At 39.0% G+C, this 15,195-nt stretch overlaps 2 long non-coding RNA genes across 10 annotated transcripts; one reads left to right on the top strand and one right to left on the bottom strand.

Moving 5' to 3' along the window:
* Positions 1-5,285: 5,285 nt before the first annotated feature.
* LOC128623534 (uncharacterized) lies at positions 5,286-8,815 on the top strand. 2 transcript variants are annotated; one of them, XR_008388599.1, is made up of 4 exons: positions 5,286-5,881; positions 6,004-6,033; positions 7,858-7,918; positions 8,693-8,815. It is a non-coding gene; the product is annotated as an uncharacterized LOC128623534 (long non-coding RNA). The 2 variants fall into 2 exon arrangements; XR_008388598.1 differs by having other exon boundaries at positions 5,286-6,033.
* LOC128623532 (uncharacterized) lies at positions 6,135-15,195 on the bottom strand. Of its 8 annotated transcripts, XR_008388597.1 has the most exons (10): positions 14,587-15,189; positions 13,249-13,319; positions 12,565-12,658; positions 12,327-12,446; positions 11,760-11,818; positions 10,865-10,969; positions 10,476-10,627; positions 9,768-9,856; positions 9,507-9,542; positions 9,197-9,325 (listed from the first exon to the last, which is right to left on the bottom strand). It is a non-coding gene; the product is annotated as an uncharacterized LOC128623532 (long non-coding RNA). The 8 variants fall into 8 exon arrangements; XR_008388591.1 differs by adding an exon at positions 6,135-7,277 and having other exon boundaries at positions 7,771-9,856; positions 14,587-15,195; XR_008388594.1 differs by having other exon boundaries at positions 9,507-9,856; positions 14,587-15,193.

Genomic DNA, 15,195 nt, shown 5'->3' with positions numbered 1-15,195 from the left:
GGAACTGCGCCACGATTCACAATGAATGTGATCGAACGCAACTCATACTCGGGTCCGCATTTGTTCAGGATGTAAAGTAAAGTAACCAGCACATATGTTTTAGCCAATGACATCACTAGTTTAGACATCACATGTACCATGGGTCACAGGGGAACTTTATAGGACATTCTGCTTTGCACAATAGCACCAAAATAATAATAATTTTAAAAATATATATGGCGAGTTGCGTTGTGTTCACCATGCATGTTTGTGATGACGTAAGATGAACGCAAATCCACCGTGCACAACACAAATGTGCACAGTGTGAAAACCACCTACTGTAAGCAAGGTTCTCAAACTGGGACCCCTTTAACTGCAAAATCAATTTCACAGACCCTCTCGATGCTGGCTTATTTCCATACATCCACCCGTATTCCATACCACTTATCCTACACAGGGTCACGGGAGATCCCAGGGAACTCGGGGCACAAGAAGGGGAACCCATTGCAACGCACATTTCGAACCCACAACCCCAAAGTGTGAGGCAAAACGTCCTAACCACTGTGCCCCCCTGCAGGCTTATTTTATGAACATAATCTACTGTATATATTTATACATAATTGAAATGTGTACTATTGGCTATTTATTTGAGGTTTTTTAATTAATTAACTTTCCAAGAACAGAACACGTGTTGATGTCATTTATAGATTTTTAAATTATTGGTGTTTGGGTTAAACCCATTCAATTCAGTGACTAGTCAAACAGACTAATAATTAGAAGAAGTCAGTAATAAATAAAATCATTTTGATAATGGTGCATGGTGGTTTCTACCACTGTAACTATTTACTTTATATAATCACAGACCCTGTGTCAGTGCTTCTCTGGCTTCTAGGCTTGTCTCCTACTCCATCAGGCTAGCACTTTGCTTCCTTTGATTCATTTATAGACTATTTTTGCATAAGCTGTCTGTGCACATGCAACATAAACACACATAGAGAACAACCTCATTACAGAGAAAAGCTTTCTGTTCAGTTTATACCACCAGGTCATGCTGAAATGAATACTCAGTTTATTATTGCGTTTTGTTCTCAGGCATTAAACACAGCTTATCATGGAATAAATACAAAGCCTCATTTTGTTGATGCTGACTCAGATGGGTGTTAATGAACCTGCTGTCAGCTGTAAATAGCAGCAGATACTGTTATAAACAGTGATCTCTAGAACAGATGCACCACAAGCGAAAATAATGACATGAAAAGTGTGTGGTCCAAACCAAGGAGAGCTTGTTCTAATGAGGGGTCCGGTGCCTTCATGAAATTAGACGTAGTGAGTCATGATGTCAGTCACCTGGTGCCGAGGTAAAACACTCTGCATATCAAATACCACTCAAACCCACAGTAGTTGGAGTCACATTTAACAAGAATATTTGGACATTAAGTCCACTTCTGTTTGATACGCGAGTAGAACAGGAACGGTCAATTGTTCCTGATAATTGAAGGTCGAAGCCACAGACTAACTCCATTTATCTGATGTATCTGCTCTGAATTTACTTTTGAGCTGTTTCTTCAATAGTCGTTGACTACTGAAGGTTAGTCAATGCCATTAAGTATGTAATAAGCACTTTCCAAATGACATCTCACCTGCTCCTGCTGTGTGCAGCTAAAGTATTGCCAGCTCTCACTATCTCAGGGAGACATCCTGACCCAGACAGGTTACAGTCTCTGGTGGTTGTACAAAAAAAAAAGGCAGTGTATGTTCCAGGTTTCCACGATCACATTTCATTTTTCAGAGCTGTACACTCAGGCATGATGACATTTTAATCAGAAAATACTATCTGCTATTATTTATGGTTACTGATAATGAAATGAGCAACAGGATTGATATTACAAAGGCAGATCAAAATGTCATCTGTACAAGTAAATCTGCTTGCATCTAAGTGAACAACCCTGCTGATATTGTTTCATTTTAGTTAAACCTTTTTTTTTTTTACCGATCCATATTTATATTACCCATGCACATGAGCATTTTAACTGTCCTACATGTCAAGTGAAGAAGAGGAAGAAGAAAAAGAGGAAAAGGAGAAGCATAAGAGGGAGAAGGAAGAAGATGACAAGTAAAAGAAGAAGGAGGAGGAGGAAAAAGAGAAGAAAAAAGGAGGTAGAGATGTGTTGTGGATAAAAATGACATGAAATAAGCACGAGGGAGTCCTAGTATGAGTAATGTGTAATTTTATTGAAGATCTGATAGGGAGTGTTCAGATCCAAATTCGGCCCCTCCAATGAAGGAAAGAGGGAAAGATGACTGGCACCTAGACACACACAAGCGGTATTAGGCGGATATTGATGAATTGGATTCACATTTTAAGATTAACACACTATGGTTTATTAGTCACAGAGAAAGAGAGTTAAGGAAACGCACACACATAGCTAACACACACTCTTACACAGTCAAGGACGGGCGTGCAAACACACACCAAGAAGGCCCCAATGCACACACATTATAACTTTATAAGAATAATAAAAAGGAGTATTAAGATATTATAAGAATAATATAAGGAGTAGTAGGGTATGTAGGATATTAGAAGGATAATAATGATATTATGAAGTAGGGAGTACAGTAAACCACTTGCAAGCAGTATAACCATATATAAAATAGAGATATAGAACAAATATGAAAGGAAATTATAAACCAGAAATACAGAAAAATGTAAAAGAAACTTACTCATAATTCAGATGGTGAAGATTCTTGTCTCACGAGGAAGGGTCAGGCGTGGTGTAGACGAGGGCCTTAATTTTAAGAGAGAACCATGAGGAATCATTTATAAGGGTATCTGAGGTCCCCCCCACCGTGAGACCAAGGTCTCTCAAAATTGTTTTCTCTTTCTCCCACTTTCAATCCTACTGGTAAATTTGATAAGCCTCTTTCAAAACATCATGGTAAATTTGATGAGCCTTTTTTTTTTAAACATCATGGTAATGTAGATGAGCTTTTTTTTTTTTTTTAAACCCAATTGGTATTGATAGTCTTTCTAAAATATATTCTCATCGGTGTGGATCTCGTGTGGTGGAACGGAACCAATAAATCTGGAACCTTGCTTCTTCTCACTCACGGCTGGTGTCTTATTTTTCTTTCTCCAACTGGGTTTGCAGATGTGAGTATTTGCTTCTATGTTGAATTTAAGTGTCTCCAGGTAATAGGCTAAATTTGAGCCAGCAGGTATCAATATCTTCTTGTTTCTCGGTGATAACGACATCGTCAGCATAAGCAGATACTTTAAAAACTGTTTCACATCCAGGAAGGTTTACACCTGAAAGAGACCATCTTAATCTGTGTAGGAGAGGCTCTATGGCCAAGGAGTACAGCATGCCAGATAATGAACAGCCTTGTCTGACTCCTCTCTGAACCTTAAATGGAGCTCTTAAACCACCGTTGATCTTTAAAATACTCTCAATGTCACTGTCCAAGACTCGCACCATGTTTATAAAACCACAGCTGAACCCGAACGTGTCTAGCGTCTGCCACAAATACTGATGTTCAACTCTGTCAAAGACCTTTTCCTGATCTAAAGAAATCAAGCAGATTTCACAGCCCAATGATTTGGAGAGGTCCAAAACATCACGAATTAGGATGATGTTATCAGATATCAACCTGTTGGGTATACAATAAGTCTGATCAACATGAACGACATGCTCCATAACGTTTCTCAGCCTCATGGCCAACACCTTTGATAAAAGTTTGTAGTCAGGACTGAGAAGAGCCACTGGTCGCCAGTTTTTGATCTCCTGTAAATCTCCTTTTTTAGGGAGAAGAGTAAGGATTGCTCTCCTGCAGCTCAGTGGTAGTTGTCCTTTGTTCAAACTGGCTCTGAGAACAAACAGTAGATCTTTTCCGATCACAGGCCAGAACACTTTATAAAAGTCCACAGGAAGACCATCAATACCGGGTGCCTTACCGCTCTCTAGGCTCTGCAATGCAGAAAGTAGCTCGTCAGCAGAGATTTGAGCTTCCAGCTCTGCATTAACGTCCTCGCAGACCTTGGGTAAACCCTCATAAAAGGACTGCGCCACCTCTGGTTTCTCTTGGAACTCTTTCCTGAAAAGCGTCTCGTAAAAAGCAACTGCACATTTACGGATCTCCGCAGACTCCTGTAGCGGCTGCCCGGTGCTGGACCGCAGAGAGTGCATGAGCTTCCTCTGTCCATTCCTGCGTTCAAGGCCGAAGAAAAAGTGAGAGGGTGCATCATTTTGACAACGTTTTGATGACGAGAGCGAACCAGAGCACCTTGGGCAGAAAAACCCAACAGGTTAGATAGAGCTGATTTTTTCCTCTGGAGAATTTTAAAGTGTTCTCCTTTTCTAGTGGAGTCTGCCAAATCCTGCAGCTTCACTATTTCACTGTCCAAATCTTTCATAGACCTCATCGTGTCCCTTGTGACATTGAGAGCGTATTGTAGGCACAGCTGTTTGATCTTTCCCTTCCCTATGTCCCACCACTGTTGTAGAGAAGTGTATTCAGATTTTGTTTTTGTACAACTTCTCCAAAAATACATGAGAGCATCCTTAAAAACATTATCAGACAGCAGACACATTAAAATGCCAGTAGGCGCTATTACATTTCACATCCTTGATAAAGATGGAAACTTGTACAAGGTAATGGTCTGAAATACCAACTAGGTGTATTAAACAGCTTCTCAGTATGTTGCTTTGATGTGTGAAGCAGTAAAATCCACCAAGCCTGGCCAAAGACAAAGAATGATCTTTTACATGAGCCCAAGTATATTGACACTGAGTAGTGTGGAAGAGCCTCCAAACATCACATAGATCATTCTCCTCGATTAATTTAACCAGACATGCCTTGCTAGCTCCATGTGGCTCTGGGTGGTTTCTATCTAACATTGCGTTTGCAGTGCAGTTAAAATCACCACCCAGGAACATGTATCCATCATCACCACAATTACTAATAACAGTATTTAAAATATTTAAGAAACCCACCCTTTCAGTTGGAGCATATACATTCATAAAGATCAATTTGACATTTTCAAATACAGCTTGTATTTTTAATAAACGACCCTCAATGATTTCCTCAGTCACACAAGAGATGGGTAAAAAGTCTCTAGAAAACAAGATGCCAACTCCACCGCTGTTACTGCTCTTATGACTGAGAAATATTTCCCCATCCCATTCCTTCTTCCATGCAGTTTCATTATCAGCTGTGCTATGTGTTTCTTGTAAGAAGATGACATTTAGCTTCTTGACCTTAAACAAGCTGAAAAGGGACGCTCTCTTCACATCCTCTCTAGCACCATTAATGTTTAAAGATCCCAGCGTTATGTCACACATAGCAAATGTTAAGCTGTATTCGGACAAAATCGTGAGGTCAGCACAAAATAGGGAAAAGCAAAATGTGAGACACTTAACCATCTTCCTGTTAAGAAGCGTAGACGGAGACAAGCGCGGGCGAGCGGAGAGATGGCGTGTGACTGAACACAGGACGAGAATCGAATCGGGACAGAGCAGGTACGCTGTATATCAGGGATATAGGCAAAAGCGTTGTGAGAGACGAGCGTGAAGTCGAGCACCAGGGAAAACACTTATAATGAAATCGGCTTGGTAAACAAACAGAGACGAGGCTGCTGAGCGGTTACTTCGCAAGCAGCTCATGCTAGGGAGGCCCTTATATAACCTTAGGTGTTTACAGGTGTTCGTAATTAGAACTCCGGCGAACTCGAGCGCGGGTATGACTAGGAAGTGTTGTCCTCCTCCGCCACGTCCCTGGGCGGCACTACACTTTGTGAGCTGCCGCGCCGATTTCGCCGTGTCGTAACACTTCCACTATTTGCTCTCTAACTTTTATCAGTTTTTTAAGACGAAACACTTCTTGGTCGGTGAAGGTTGGTTGGCCGGTGCGTTCTGTGTTGTTCATAAACAGTCTAACAGAGTTAAGGAACAATTTTAAATCTGAAAAACTCATCAACTTTAACTGATCTCATGCCTTTTGTCCTGTTTAAAAACGACTGAATTCCAGTGAAGGAGTAAGCACCCTCCACCTCCATCTGTGAGTCTCCACTTACATCACTTTCCTCACTTTCACCTTCTTGCGTGTTTATAAAACCATTCTCTGCCTGAGATGAACAGCTCATTGGATTAATGTTTGCAAAAAATGTTATCAGGTTTATTTACATCTACACACATTCAAACATATGTAGTGACCGTATCATCACTCATGAGAAAAGATAAAAGGTTTATGTTACAACATTTGCAAAGCCTATTCCCTAATTTACAAAATCAATTTATAATATCTGATAGATTTAGTAAAATTCTCATTAAGAGAAGAAAAGCTTACCACAGTGTCATGGGAGGACACAGATGAGCATAACATAATGCATTGGCAAACAATGAGGAATATACATATGCAAACAGTTTTAAAGGTTACAATCCAAATTAAACCTGAATAAGCAATAGATAAATCTCTGTCATGCATCCGTCATGGATTGAATGACCTTGTCTGTTGAGTAACATTTACATATGGAAAAAAATAAATACATACATACATACATACATACATACATACATACATACAGACAGACATAAATAAATAAATAAATACATACATACATTCATTAATAGGACATCTATTTTTTGAATAAAACCATTCAATAAAGTACATTTTGACCCCCTTTATGCATTCGTGAAGGTTTTTTTTTGGTTCATGCATTGTAGGGTTAAATATCAAAAATCTAAAAGGTGTTTCTCATACATGACACCTAGATGAACACTGTACAGTTGGATGTGTGACTTTACATCATTCCCTGCAAATGGTATTGAGCTTTAAATAATGGTATATTTTGTGTATGAGCCTATTCAGTAATAAAATATGTCAATATTTATATATGATTTAATAGTTTATTTTAATAAATATCAGAAATCTGAAAGGTGTTTCTCATACCAGACACCTACATGAACACTTTACAGTTGGTTATATGACTGTAAGTCATTCAATTCAAATGCTATTGAAGTTAGAAACATGTTTAACAATGTCATATGTAACTTTACAGATGGTCCATTAATTTCCGCTTATCTGTCAATATCGAACGTCCAACATCAATCCAACTTTATACCCAGTTTAAACCCAAACAATCTAAAAACGACACGGAGGAACGTTCGTTTAAACATCATCGGTTGCTCAAAAATAGACACTAGTTGGATCTAGGGACTCCGTTGGAGATAAACGTTTCTACCTAGGGACTCAGATGGAGGTAAACACGAGCGGAACACACAGTGGTGGAAGTGCGACGCCTACTGAAGTAGAAAGATACTGACCATAAAAATAAAGTATATTAAAATACTGTATATTAAATGATTATATTAGAGGTGAAGTGAGCGGCGGTGTGTTTATATAAACAGTTCTCAGTTATATAAACTATAATATAATACTAAACTATAATACTAAACTATATATATATATATATATATATATATATATATATATATATATATATATATATATATATATAAACTATAATTATATAAATTATAATCTCAGTTATATAAACTATGTATGCCGTTTTGATAATATATCTGAGTTTTATCGATAATCCTATTTTTAAATCTAAACAACTAGAATTTTCTCGGACTTGTTGGAGTTATGATGTTTATTGGACAAAAAGTATTATGGAATAATGTTTCCTGCAGTGCGTTTTGAGATTTCTTCTGGGGTTATTTTAAACCTACATGCTTAACCGTCTCAAAATATTTATTTAATTATACATAATTGGTGTGTGTATATATTTACATTTTATGGCATTCAGACCATCAAGACTTTCTTTGTGTGTGTGTTTGTTTGTTTTATCGCTAACACACATCTCTCACTCTGTTCTAGGGGTCTAAGGAACCTGAGGTGGAGAAATGTTCCATTTGTTTAAGCAGCATCACTGGCATGCGTGAGTGTTTCCTCATTCACCTGAAAACAGAAACATTAAGTGTACACACCATCACCTTTATATTAAGTGCAGTTGATTAGCTCAGTGGTGTTGAGATCATGTATCTAACAAGGAGGTCGGAGGTCAGATAGCTCTAACAGATAGCCAATGATGTGGTTCTTCGTTGCTATCCAGGTGTGAAGAGCCCAAAAAGAACAAAATTATCCATGCGCCTCTGTGTTAGTGATGCGATACACTAACCGTCTACTTTATAAAGACATGAGGGATCAGAATTTATTTTGTGTTATTTTACACACATTATATTTGTCAATACCAACGACTTAGATGAAGATCAAAATATTGCAGTTCTGTGGGTGGAAACACCTTGTCGATGAGAGAGAGATCAGAGGAAAATGGGCAGATAGGTTTGAGCTGCCAGGAAGGATCTAGTCACTCGTATAATCACTCTTTATAAACGCGGTGAGCAGAAAACCATCTCGGTATGCGCAAAAGATCAAACCTTGAGGTGGATGAGCTACAAAAGCAGAACAGGAATCTGAGGTGATCATGGGCATGGGCTAATAAATAACCTGGTCTTTTTCTAGTCTTTACAGATTTTGCAGCAAAAATGGTGATGTTGTGGTAGAGCAACAAATTCAACTGATTGTGTCGACTAATGTTACGGAGCATGTGGTCCAACATTTCTTCACTTCCATGCTCACAACTTTAGTTTCTGCCTGCAGCCAGTTCCCGCTTACTGTTTGACGTGTCTGTGTGTTTTGTGTGTGCGCGCAGGTGGAGAATGTGAGGCCAAAGAGCCTGCTGTCAGACCTGAGGAGTGCCCAGTGTCCAGGGGAGTGTGTAACATAAGACATATACACACACATTGTCCTTCTCTTCACTGCATTTCTATACCTCAGTGATTTGGATGTAATAGAATACAAGTCAATATGCATCATTGTACAGGTTGTGGTGCCTTAATACTGTGTGTGTGTGTTTGTTCATGTTCAGCATAGATTTCACTTCCACTGTATCGCCCACTGGCTAGAAGAGAGCAACACGTGTCCTCTGGCCAGGAGTTCATGGACATTTGAGGATGTGTGATTGCTGCAATACACAAGATTCTCCTTTTCTTTTAAAATGAATAAACTACTTTTTTTAAAAAAAAGTTGTTTCTATAGTAACAGTTCATTGACTTCGACCAACTAAACTATGGAACTAACATATTTTGATAACTATCAAATAACTATAAACTGACTATAAAAGGGATCCTGTGTCTGGAGTTAATAAATAAAATGTAATTATTGAGAAATTAAGAAGAGTAAAACACTTTGGTCCATGCTGTTATGGGAAAATACTCAACTTCAGGCTAGAAACAGTCGCTCTGCATTGGTACACCAACAGCAACACACGTTACTTGATTATTGTCTACGTTGAGGAATAAAATAACGTTCAATTCCATCAGAGTGTGACTCCATTCTTACAGTAACAAGTTACTGATTCTACACTCATATGCTATTTTCTTCTTTTTAAATCTAATCTTTCATATATCCAATTTATTAAAGTTATTAAAGCGTATTAAAGCAGTAGTGTCTTATGGATCTTTTACATCAGTGCCTTAGCCTTCCCCATCATGTGGCACACCCTATATTGGAGGAAAAAAGGTATAATGATTATCCATTCTATATAAAATATATCATTCTATTTGAAAAGCAATAAAATACATTAAGTACCCAAATGATGCCCAGTCTGTGTTTTTTTTGTTTTTAAATTAACACCCCCTCCTTCCCATCTCTCCATGCCCCCCTGGTTGAGAACCACTGTTTTATATGAACACAGCATGGCTGATTTTGGTTCATGATGCATTCACCTTCAATATTAAAAACCCACAAGGCATCAGAGCTGCAACAACCAAAACCTTTGATTGAAATCGTCGTTCAGAGATCGAAATAAATGCTCCTGGATCAAGGGGGCAAGGGGAAAAAAAAACAAAAAAAAACAAAACCATTTTGCCATGTGATTTTCCTGTTTTGTTCACAGAGTAGAACAGAAAAAACCCAACAACAATCCAGAAAACTTTAGTTAAGACCTGACTGGATGGACTGATGGTCAGTTTAACTCTTTTAGAATAATCTCCGTGTCAGCTTGGGTTAAGTGCGGTAAAAGATTGGTACACAGTCAGGGTGAAAAGACGTTAAAATCAGTCAGGTTCAGTATCAAAGGCAGTGACTGGACCATTTCAAACACCAATCGCAGCCCGGTTCTGTTTACAGTGCGATTCAGGACTGTTCCAGGAAGTGTTAAACTGAGACCGTGTGTTCTCCCCCTTTCTTTTTTCCCCTTTAATGGTTTACACTGATAAGCTGTTCCCTATGCCTAACTCCTTCATGGTGGTGTTCCAATGCTCTCTAATATTCCTGAAATCTATCTAGAGTGCGAGTTAAAAAGCATTTACTACATGTTTCTCTCACCTCCATCCAGTCACCACCCGTATTAGTGCAGAGGAAGAAATACATCATGTAAGCAAGAGAGAGAGACAGAGAGAGAGGGGCAGTAAGCGCTATTTCAGAGCATTGACCTCATCACTAAACACGTGTCCTTCGGCTGCCTAGGCCTGCGGGTTGCTGAACTTGGAGCTCAGTTTGTTGGTGAGAGCCATGATCTTTGGGTTGCCCTGGTATTTGGAGATGTTGGCTGGATTCTGAGCCACATCCTGGAAGGCTGCCATCACTTCAGGGTCACACACACACACACACACACACACACACGATTACACTGACTGCATCGATTATGAGAGATCCACATGCTTCGAATTCGACGGGCATTGTGGGTAACGTAGGAACCTGTTAAGTACATTGAAAATGAGGTGCAAATCAGAACTTGGGCAACATACACACACTTTTTTTTCCTGGACTACTGAAATCATGACCAGACTGAATAACTGAATCAGAGTATCTCTAGACTCACCTTGGCCTTTGTGTATTTCTCCAATAGTCTTCTCACACACTGTCTGGTGATGCAGGCTGGGCTGATTGGATGATCCCAAAGCTGACACACTCTCTGGGCCAGGCACTGAAACAAAATCATCAATCAGTCTTGTAAACACCTTGGTTTAAAAGTACAGACCATTTGACCTCCGTCGAAAGACTGATTTGTAAGGGGGTATCGTCCTGTGATTTCTTGTTGCACTTCATTGTTTGCAATAGAAACAGAAGATAGTGACTGGGTTTTTTTTCTTTTAAATCTTATTAGGTAAATAAATATGCACAGACACATATGCCACTTTGTGACAGTGAGTGATCTAGTTTGCATCTAGCGGATTTAGTTTGTATGTGAAAAAAGCAACTGACACCTTTATTTCTTTCAAAAAAAAGAAGGACAACTAGGAGACTGGCTGAACTACAATTGAGATAATCCTGATCTACATCTAGGACTGTAAACAGTTAGGCAAGCTGTTTATTTTGTGCAATCCACCCCTCTTTTATAATATTTCTATTTATACATGAACATGTATTTCATGTTTCTATTATAAATTCTCAACATTTTAAGTGGTAAAATACAGCAAAGTTAACGCGAAACTGGTCGCTGCTTTGTGATAGGCGACGAGACGAACGAGACGACAGTACGCACACAGCCTCTGTAAGTGCCACAGCGATTATTTTGCAGCTTTCCACAGGTGCTGTGCCACTAGAAATAGGTACACAATCCCAAAATACACCATGCACTGTTTGTGACTTGCTTAAAAATAAAAAAATAAAATAAAAGTGATGTCACTCTGAAAAGTCTGCTGACATTTCTACACGTTTTTGCTTTGGAGCTTGTTGGCTAGTGTGCTAGCTAAGCACACGGCGGTAAACATTACCTCACGAAGTCTTTTCAGGACACTGAATTTCAGCTCTTCGTTGCCATTGTTATCTAGATCTGCAAAAGAGAATGAAGAACAAGTTAATCAGAACTATAGCGAGAAGGGATCCAAAGACAGTAAACACAAGCTTTTCTTTTGACATTAATAAAAAGTTTGCCTGCAATGTATCCTGCTCCTTAACTGCACCGCTTTGATGATATGATGCTGATTTGTGCATATCCTAATGGTCTTCTATAATGGTCTGTGAGATCAAAGCAGAATATAACTCCTACTTTATAACTTTTTAAGTGTATACCTTCAAACACTGTGCTTTCTCCCAGTACCAGAAATTTTCGATATCAAGAGGACCTTATGAATTTTATTTTTTAAGTCTTATTCACAGTGACTTAGTATCTTCCGTGTTTACAATGAAGTAGAAGAGTAACTGGTTTTCCTTTTTCGTGAGGAAAACAAAATGGTCTCATTAAGGCAGAGATTCACAGTGAGAAAAACAGTACTCTTTGCCAAAACTTTCATAATCATTCATATATGTTTTCTGAGTGCATGTGTAGTAGTAACCATCACCTGTCATAAGGCGTGACACAAAAGGCTCAGTGAGGTGTAGAAAGCCATGGTCCACATACAGCCAGAAAGTGTTGTGAGGTAGACAGCGTACACCCAGCACACTCAAAAGTGTAGAATAACCTAAATATTTTCACACCATATCACATACAAACATGTGTCTACGGTATATAAATATTAACAGGTATCACCTTTGTCTAAAATTGGGAATGTGAGGACTGAAAGAGGAGGTTCCTCTCACCAGGTGGGAGGGGAAACAGAGTCCTTCAGCTGCTTCCAGAATCCGACACATTGTATGACACATTGTCCACTCGTCCGAGCTGCCCTGCTGTTTACTAGAGCACACAAAACAACGGTAATCGTTCATCTCAGACTAACCGCACTAGTGTTACTGGAAACTAGAGCCAAAAGAAAACATGGGGTCCTGGACCGTCTGTCTTCTTTCCTGTAACAGTGTGTGTAAATAATGAAAATAAAACAATAGGTTTGACTGCCACCATTACAAAGTGAATAGTTAGATAGGTGAATGTTAAACACATTTAGTGATGTGTTTAAACAGGTAGCTGATCCCTTTATGAATGAGGAGCTGAAAAACTTTAAAAGTTGACCTTTGATTTTGATATTTAAGTTAGTCTTTGTCCCCCTTTCCAATTCTCATCCACTTGCTAGTTGCTATCGGACAACAGCCGGGCTAATGCCTGCTTCCTCTGAGACATGTGCAGCTCTGTTACCACAGATCTTTTCAATCTGCTGCTGCTTATACAACATTACATCCTTCCCACCCAGACAGCAGGGCCAATTACACTCTTTTTAGGCTCCTGACCAACCTGCAGTTCATTTACTACATTATGGCAGTCTGCAGCTTTGACAACCCTAACATAAACAGCATCACTTAATGCTCTTTATACTGTACATCACCACTCACAGGCAAAGTACAGAGCGACCCAAGTTCAGCTTCATCCACAGAGTCTCCAATGTGTGTCTGAGCAGCTCCAGCTACACACAAAAACACACACACACACACACACACACACACACACACACACACAAAAGGTTTCTTCATGACACAGCAACATAAAGTGGGGCCCAAAAGTCTGAGACCACATCTGTCATTTTTAAAATTTAAAAGTGGAAACAAACAGAAGGTTTTAGAATTTTTTGATATTTAAAGCAAAGAATGTCAAATGTTCAATATCTTGGATATTTAATACTCAAGAGTCCAGGCCAGGTCGAGTGCACACTGTCATTAAAGCAAAAAGGGGACGTACTAAATACTACGAAACTCAAATTCATGGAAATATTTTGAAGATTCTACTTTTCACTCAATTTTGTGTGAATAAAATAATTTGTAATGAAAACTGTTGTATTAGAAAGTAATGCAAAATAGAAGCATTTTCAGTAGTGCTCAGACCCCACTGTATTATAATGTACATGAAGGGTCTGCATCATCCATGCCTCCAATGTGGACATGTAACAGACAAAGCCCCTGTTGTGGGCTTCATAATCTTCCTCCCTCTTATTACCATTATTTTATTCAAAAAGTTCACAAACTGATGTAGAGCCAAAAACTCAGCACAAATGTAGATCCTGTATGGGATTAGGAATTTGTGCTTTTGGGAAAGAATGGAATAGAGATACGTTTAAAATTTTAAATCCTGAAAATATATATATATATATATATATATATATATATATATATATATATATATTTTTTTTTTTTTTTTTTTTTTTTTTTTTAAATATATATTTAGTTCAGATATACTGAATACAATTAAAACCGCATTGCTCCACCGAAAAAAAAAAAACCCTAGCAAACGGCTGGATTATGATAGCAAACAATTAACACCCTAGCAACCGGCTGAGTTTCCTTAGCAATCAACGAACTACAACCGAATAACTGCCTAAGATCATATTGAAACCTCCTAGAAACACTATAGCAACCAACTTGGTTAGCATAGCAATAACCTAGCAACAACCTAGCAACCAACTGGAATGAGAGCAACCCCCTAGCATCCAACTGGGTTAGCACAACAATCTCCTAGCAACCTAGTTGAATATGCTAGTAACCACCTAGTAACACCCTAGCAACCACCTGGGTTAGGTTAGCAACCAACTTGAATATGGTAGCAACATTTTTATATTTTAACATAGATTTTAGCCTTTTAATCTTTACACACTTTAAACTGTTAAATATTTTACAATTTTTCAAGTCAATGACAGCAAAAAAACTGTACAATAGTTTAATTATTAAGAATTATCTGACTTGGAAACGAGCTGAGTGAATGAATCCGCTGCAGAGGGTCCAGCAGGTAAGAGTCGATTCAGCGATGCAGGTTCGGCGGTAGAGTCCCTTCTTACACAGGCGTAGTTACCGCGCTACTTAGCACAGTTCTCCACAGTCCTTGTCCCTTCAGTTCCACGGTGAAAACTGCGGCTGGCGGTTACAGCTGTCCGTCTCTCACAACAACGTTAGCTTAAACGTCCACGGGTTACAGTTTATACTTAGCCTTTTTCAAGCTAGTGCAAAACAACAAACGTAGATAACCTAGCTGCACTTCACTTAAACCTACGGTTCACAAAGTTACCAAACTGCGAGTTGCACACGATTCTTCGCTGAACAAAATGATATTTGCGCCACTACTGTAGCAGTACTTTAGTCTACAAACATCATCACCTCAGCGTTAAAACTCCATTTCCTTTTCCCGCTCTGCTCCCGCGTGTCATTCCCTCCAAGTCCACTTCACCCCTCCTCCCTTTTCTCCACTCCCCAAGAGAGGTGATCTCTGATTGGCTACGAGTGTAATTAACCAGGAAACGTATTGGCTTAGACACCTGCGTGAAGTTGCCCCCCCCCCCCAACACAAAACGTCAG

This window comes from Ictalurus furcatus, chromosome 19 (genome assembly GCF_023375685.1).
Source record: "Ictalurus furcatus strain D&B chromosome 19, Billie_1.0, whole genome shotgun sequence".
NCBI classification, from domain to species: Eukaryota; Metazoa; Chordata; class Actinopteri; order Siluriformes; family Ictaluridae; genus Ictalurus; species Ictalurus furcatus.
This window is presented reverse-complemented; position numbering and strand designations above follow the sequence as displayed.